The sequence below is a fragment of the Spea bombifrons genome, chromosome 5 (assembly GCF_027358695.1).
Source record: "Spea bombifrons isolate aSpeBom1 chromosome 5, aSpeBom1.2.pri, whole genome shotgun sequence".
Classification (NCBI taxonomy): Eukaryota; Metazoa; Chordata; class Amphibia; order Anura; family Pelobatidae; genus Spea; species Spea bombifrons.
Genome location: NC_071091.1, coordinates 57,155,681 through 57,164,020, shown reverse-complemented (window position 1 = coordinate 57,164,020; position 8,340 = coordinate 57,155,681).

The following is an 8,340-nucleotide window of genomic DNA, read 5'->3' as shown; positions in this document are numbered from 1 at the left end:
AAAGACAAAATATGCAGCAGTAAATAGAAGTGCAAAAGAGCAAATTATAAAATCCATGCAAAACAACATATAACAGTGCAAACTTAAATACAATCAATAATGGAAGTGTCCATGTTTAATTTGTGAGCTGTTCAAGCATCGTTTTACAATGGCTATTGGTTCTACAAAAATGACCTCAGCAATGTTTCAGTCAATCTCTTGAGCAATGACATTCTCAATAGAAAGCATGGCAATATCCACCAGCCGTTCCTGTGACATTGAAGAATCATATTTTTCAATGATCTTCAGTTTAGAGAAGCTTATTTCATCTAGGCTTGAGCATTTGTTTTCGGACAAATGCGTTTTTTGTGGCGAATGTTACTGTTTCGTCCATTCGTCCACTTAAAAAGAACGGATGCAACACTGGATGAAATAAACGGAAAACGAATATACACAATCTACGTTCATTCACTCCGTCTCCATTTTGCCCGCACTTAGAGGAGGGGCATTGAGTGAGCTGATCTTGTTTTGTCCAGTCAATTCACATATACTGAGGGCTTGTTCAATAGCTGTGCTGCATCTTTCAAAGAAAAAAGCCTACATTTTACTCTGACTGCTTTATGTGACATTGCTGTGCTACATCTCAGAATTTAGTGTAAGATTCTTCAGCCTCAGTCTCTAAGACTCTAAAATTATGATTTAATGAAGATCATTTAACCAGTTGTTACACTATAAGATGTTGCAGGTTTATTTTATTTTATGAAAACTTCATAAAACTGTGAATGAATCAAAATGTATGTAGAAATGCTAAAAATGTATACAAGTATTAGAACGTGCTATGGGTGTGACAGCTTCAGGGCAATCTGTTGAATTGGGGGGGGGGTAGGAATATAGATCAAGATAAAAGCAGTTGGTCTTTGGGATGGGCAGTGTCCATAAAACTGCAGATAAGGGAATGATGGCAGGGCAGATTTATGACCCTATTGTCCACAGGGTTTGGGAAATTCCAGGTGGTACTATTGGCATCATAACTCATATACAGTTGTGCAAACATGGGAAGACCCCTTGGGAATGGTAGGGGTGTCCTGTGTGGCCAGGGGACAGGAATTACAACCTAAGACCAACCAATCACAAATTGTCCCATGTAAACCAAATGAGTTGAAGTCCTACATCAAGAGAGCTATTGAAATGGTTAGGGAGGAGAGTTGGAGTTGGAACAGGAGGAGAGGTAACAACATACCTGAGAGATCTCCAATATATAGGTAGCTAAGATCATGTATGTTCTATATTTGTAAAATTAGGCATTGTGTATATATATGGTGTATGTGGGAATTGTATTGTTTATATTATTTGAATTATGTAAGGCTTTAACCCCTTCAGGACCGGGATTTTGATACTAACGTGTCGCTAAAGGACCAGAGCCGTTTTTGTGTTTTTGCCATATCTTTCTTCAACTGTAATTTCTCTCTTATCAATTGGTGCACCCACACAAATCATATATTGTTTTTTTCAGCACAAGTAGGGCTTTCATTTGAAACCATATTAAGCTGGGTAGTACTTTGTTTTGTTTGAAATAAACTGGAAAAAGTGGGGAAAAAATGAAAAAAAAGCATTTTTTTACAGTTTTGTATACATACAAATTGTACCAATGGGAAAAAATTATCCCAAATATATTCATTAAGTTGTCCTGATTTGGAAACCACCCAACATGGCCAGGATTTTTATCTATTTTGACCAGTATAGGGCAAATATTGCAAGGCATGCATTACGTTTTTGAAATGTAATTTTTTTCAAATTTGGCATGGTAGTCTAATAACTGCAATAGTTGTCACAGATACTGATTATCCCCCCAAAATTATATGTTTATGAACAGTAGATAAGTCAAGGTGTACAACTAGGGTCATTTTGACACTTTTCAAACAGGGATTTTATCGCCAATTGCTGCCAAATTTTGAGGTATTTTTATATTTTTATGTTTTTTTTGCATATGTTGCAAAGTTGCTTTAGATTTTATATTATATTTTGTATAGAATATGTGCAACTGCAGAACAAAACACCAAATTGTGTTCACCAACATCCCCCGGTTCCAACAAGGCCTCACATGCATGGTTCATGCATTTTTTGAGGAAGCTATGAGGGCAAAACTGGAACATGCGCATTTTAGTTTTCAAATTTGGAATTTTCAGAAATTGGTTTGCTGAGCCCATATCCCATTTGGGACATTTTGGAAGCCCCCCACTGTAAATTACCCCATAAAAGTATATATTTATGAACAGTAGACGAGTCAAGGTGTTCAACTAGGGTAGTTTTGACAGTTTTCAGCCAGCCATTTCTTCACTGATGTCTGCCAAACTTCACAGGGAAATTATTTTATTGCATTTTTAACGCATACATTTCAATGTTGCACTGAATTTCTTGCACAGTATAAGTGCAACCGTGGAAGAAAACACCACATTTTGTTCACCAACATCCCATGATTCCAACAAGGCCTCACATGCATGGTTCATGCATTTTTTGAGGAAGCTATGAGGGCAAAACTGGAACATGTGCATTTACATTTTTTTAAATATTTTTTTTATCAGATTACTTGTAAGTGACAGGTTTAGGCCGCTGACATCAATCAGGGAGACCGATCAATAATCAGCGACTTAAAATGTCACCGACAAGTGATCAGATAATAATTATGATTTTTTTATTAATTAATAATTTGTGTTTTTTCATAATTAACCTAGATGACCCCTCTCTCTTTGTAGAGCAGGGTCATCCATGGGCTGCCATAATGATCCGATCACTCCTATTGGCCAGGAGCGATCTGATCAGCCCAGCCCAGCATTTGACCTGGAAGCACCCTGGACTTTCAGGTCAGTGCTGTTATTTTTTTTTATTATTATTATTTTATTAATTATTTATTTATTTATTTATTTATTTATTTTTATTTTTCTTTATTATTATTATTTTTTTATTTTTTTTTAACTCTTTCAATGCTGATGCTCCATTGAAGCACAGCATTGACTGATATTTAGTCCCCACAAGCTTGTGGGGACTAATATTAACCCCTGCAATGCTGCGATGGGGGGTCATACACAATCGCAGCATTGAAGGGGTTAATTGAGGAAGAGGGGGGGTAGGGGTTAACTGAGCAAGGGAGGGGGTGGGGGGGCTGGTCTCCACACTCATGTGGAGACCAAAGAACCCTGTCTCCCTGTCCCTGAAGCTGCCTCTGGCAGCTGGGACACAATCTCCAATAGACTGGAGATTGTAGGGGAGGAGTCTCTCTGATCAGTCCTACAGGACTGATCAGAGGACTTCTGGGGGGTCGTTTTTGCTGTTGCTGGTCTGCCTGGGCTTCCAGGCAGACCACCAGCAGCAGAGCCCCCTACAAAACGGCAATTAACCCCTTCAATGCCGTGATCGCGGCATTGAATGCCGCGATCGCGGCATTGAAGGGGTTAACGCTGCACTGACGCTCTCATGGAGCGATCAGGCAGCAGGGGGGTGTTGGATCAGGTCCCCACACTTGTGTGGGGACCCATTCAACACCCCCCCCATTCCCTGAAGCTGCCTGTGGCAGCTGAAACCGCGATTGCAGATTTTTCTGCAATCGCTGTTTCTGCCTACAAAATCACTCCGTGGGAGTGATCGTAGGCTTGGGGGCGGACTTAGACAGGCTGTGCTGTCTGCCCAGGAGTCCTGGGCAGACAGCAGCGCCCCCACGATCACCGCGATTGTGGTGATGTGGGGGCGTTTTTTGGAGGAGACGTACCTGGTACGTCCCGGTCTACCGGTGACTGTTAACCAGGAAGTACCAGGTACGTCCCGGTACGGAAGGGGTTAAGTAAAGTAAAACTGATTAAGTGTAACCAACACATTGTGGATTCTTTGATATCCTGTTGCTATGTCCGCATATATGTATTTTGCTAGATTTATGGTTGAAGTGTAAGCTTTCAGATCGGACCCTAAAATTATATAATATAAAACAGGAATTGTGTTCTAGAGCCTCATCCATTACATTAAATCCCATGTTTTAAAAGTTGACAGTTCACTACTAACCCTATAACTGTAAGTTAATTTTGACCCTGTTTCTTCCATCCATTGGTCTCAGAGTCCCCATTGAACTTCTTTTACCCGTTTATTTCTTCTTTCCACGGCAAATCAACAAACTAATCGGATTTCCAAAAACTAACACGTTGGACGAATTTGTTAAACGAATACAGAGACGGACAGATTTCATCAAATACACCACCGCCAGCACCCAAGTCTAATTTCAAGTCTAATGTAAAACTCAATACAATTCCTGAGACTATATACAAAAGAAGTATTAGATGTAGTTGTAGAGAAAGCCAGGTTAAGCAATGCTTTAACAGGGTATATGATCCAAAGCCAGAGTGTAACAAAGAGCATGTAATTTAAGGCCGTTAGCCGGGTCAGATAAGGGATACGGAGACTGGTGCAGGTCTTAGGGTAACAGAAAATACATGCTAAATTGCAAGTTACTAGCACATTATAAGTTTGGTTGATGACATTGCTCAGGCCTTCTATTAACCATACCTCAAAGTTCTCCATTAGTGTCCCTTTCACTGGGACACATTCATCATGTATGATCAAATAATGTGAGGCAGCATTAACAGTACAGGTGTCTTAGCAGGAGTTCACCCAATCCAGATACAAAGTCTGAAAAACAGTAATGTATTGTATTGTCTTTTTATTTCAGCACCGATGGTAATGGTTTCGATCCTACAGAGGGGGAATTTTGTAAAGCCGCATCCTAAGCATATCACCCAGACCATTTTGAACGTTAGGGAATTTGAATTGACAAAGCCATACAGCCAAAAAAATAATATAAATACTCAAATTATTATTGTCATATGGTTAAATGTATATATTGCTATTTCAAATCCATGAGGTGGTTTTCAGGAGACTGAAACACAAAATGTATGTTTATTCCACATTTGCAAGTGTTTTCACTTACTCAAAGCCAAACGCAGTATTTATAAGATAAACTAAGCATGCATCTAGAGAAAAGGTTTCCAACTTCCCAACTCCAGACCTCAAACGTGCCACATGCGGCAATCTGCCAATGGAAGTCTGGCGTGTAAATCCGGCCCTGCACTTACCTGGGACATAATCTATTACTTCTCGAGACAAGAAAGGAGAAGTTAAAAGCGTGAACGATGCCATCTGATTTCATTAATGTCATTATGATAACATACTCTTCTTTAAGTGAATATATTACACATCAGAAATGACACGGTTGTTGTGACCTTTCCTATGAATGTATTTAAAATACCATGCGTTCCTTGCAGCCCTGTGATCAAATAAGCATGAAAGCCTACATCTGCACATTCATTTTAAGGTGGTGTTTTTTCAAATAGATACAACCAGACATCCAGCTTCTAGGAAAAAATGGTCTAATGCAATGTTGGAATAGATCCTTGAATTTCAAATATTGTTTAAACAATACTGTGTGTGTAAAGTGGAACATGGAAGAGCTCTGGACATCACTAAATTGCAATAATTATTAGTAAAGTAGATTAATATCGTAAAGCAGTATAATATTACAATACTGAGCTGTAAATCTACATATTTTTAGAATATGTTTGCCCTTTGCAACACTGGATCAATACTTGATGTCTAAATTACAATAGCCATAAACTCCATAAGCACATCTTAGTGACAGCTATGAGCTCCTGGACAGGAACAGTAACATATTCAGTGGGAGTTTCAGCCATACATTTTGTACAGTTTACTTTTTGCCACGCAGAGTAAAATCCGACCTGAGAAACTGCTTGTTACATATGGATAACACTATAATTGATTGTAGTGTTTTTCCAAAGATTTCCCTTGTTATAAAATATGCCTTGTGTTTTAACATATTGTATACTCTTCCCTGTGTATTTCTTTTTGCTAGGCACATTAGTAGTCTATTGAAATTCATATCCTTAAATTGAACCAGGTTCAGTAATTGAAGTTCTGAAAGGTCCCATCCTCTGCTTTTGTTTTACTGCTTAACATTTAACAGATGTTCTGGCGTGGCTCTAACTTAGGCATTTAGAAAAAGACGTCCTGTCTGTTTTGTGACCTCTGGCAAGAATCATTGTCCCTATGGATCTACTATATTTCTGTTTGGCCCTGTTGGTGATAGCATCAGAGGTAAATTAAAACACTGGAGTATTTCTGTTGTCATTTTGTTTCTGAAACAAAAAATCTACAGAAATCTGCAAAATCTATAGATCCTTATTCATTATTAAACGCCATATGTTTCGTGAGTGAAAGCCATAGTGTTTTTAAGCTCTGAGCGATCGATATGTAACACTGAACCATTTTGGGGAGAGCTTAGAATATAAATAGGACTGATTTATTTCTCAATTTGTCTGGCACAGAGGTTGAGAAAAGGTTATGTTCTCTCATGTGTGTCCTTTAAAAGATTTGGTTCTTTGATTCCACTTAATTTTTTTAAGTCTTTATACCTGACAGGTGTCTGGACAAACCTATGAAAACCTCAGAGTTCTTGAGGGACCAAGACACATAAACCAGTTGTAGCTTTAAGTATTTAAGACACAATGAGGGAAATTTGTCTTGGTGCAATACTCATTGTGTAACCGTAAACTAACATGCAGGAATATATATAAACTGTATGTATATATACCGTATTTGCTCGATTATAAGACCCCCCCAAAATTTGAATATTAATTTAGGAAAAAAAGAGCCTGAATATAAGACTACCTTATAGGAATTTTGTTTTACTAGTAAATATTCACACGTAAACTGTTTTCATATTTAACCCCTTAATGAAAAAGCCCATACATTTACGGGCTCAAAATGCATTGTTTTCAATGGGTTTAGGGACCGCCCATTGTCCTTAAGGGGTTAATAAAAACTTTGACTGAGAAAAATGTTTTGTTTTGTCTTTATTTCCTTTTATTTGCTACTCTGCCCTGCAGAAATGCCTTATACCCTTTTTATACGCCGCTTTGCCCCCAGAAATGCCTTATACCCCCTATATGCCACTCTGCCTCCCTAATAAGCCACTCTGCCCCAGATATGCCTTTTAACCCCATATTTGCCACTCTGCCCTCCAGAAATGCCTTATAACCCCTATATGCCACTCTGCCTCCCCAATAAGCCACTCTGCCCCAGATATGCCTTTTAAGTTTAACCCCGATATGCCACTCTGCCTCCCTGACATGCATTTTAACCCCCTATTCGCCACTCCCCCCAGATATGCCTTATACCCCCTATATGCTACCCTGCCTCCCTGATATGCCTTTTAACCCCCTGTATGCCTCTCTGTCTCCAGAAAACCATTGAAACCCCCATAACACTCTTAAACCCCCCCCCCCGACTTGTCAGTGCATCCCTTTACTTGTGTCCAATGGCGCAGCCTCTGGGATGCAGACCTCCGCATCTGCTTGCCAGTACTTCCGCCGGGGCTTCTATGACTGAGCGCCGGCATCACATGACCTTCCGGTGCTCCACCATAGAAGCCCCGGCGGAAATGCCGGCAGCAGCGGGGGTTGTCTGTGTGCATCCCGCAAACGCTCACTGGCTGCGGGATGCGCACAGACAACCATCGTGGACCACCGGAAGGTCATGTGATGCCGGCGCTCTGTCATAGAAGCCCCAGCAGCAGTGGAGGTTGTCTGCGCATCGCACAGACCTCCACTGGCTGCCAGAGAGGTGGATCCAGGTCCCATGCAGTGCTGCGGGGGATCTGGATCTTATAAGACCTCCTATTTGAGTTCTGATTAAAAGACTACCTCGAATATAAGATGAGGGATATTTTTCAGAGCATTTGAAACCTTGTCTATATAATATATATAGATATATAGATAGATATAGATATACATATTTATATATACACTCACTGGCCACTTTATTAGACACATCTGTTGAATTGCTTGTTAACACAAATAGCTAATCAGCCAATCACATGGCAGCAACTACATGCATTTAGGCATGTAGACAACAGAATGGGGAAGAAAGGGGATTTAAGTGACTTTAAACATGGCGTGGTTGTTGGGGCCAGACGGGCTGGTCTGAGTATTTCAGAAACTGCTGATCTACTGGGATTTTCACGCACAACCATCTCTAGGGTTTATACATAATGATCCGAAAAAGAGAAAATATCCAGTGAGCGTCAGCTTTGTGGGTGAAAATGCCTTGTTGATGTCAGTGGTCCGAGGAAAATGGGCAGACTGGTTCGAGATGACAGAAAGAGAGCCGTAACTCAAATAACCACTCATTACAATCAAGGTATGCAGAATACCATCTCTGAACGCACAACACGTTAAACCTTGAAGCAGATGGGCTAAAGCAGCAGAAGACCACACTGGGTGCCACTCCTGTCAGCTAAGAACAGGA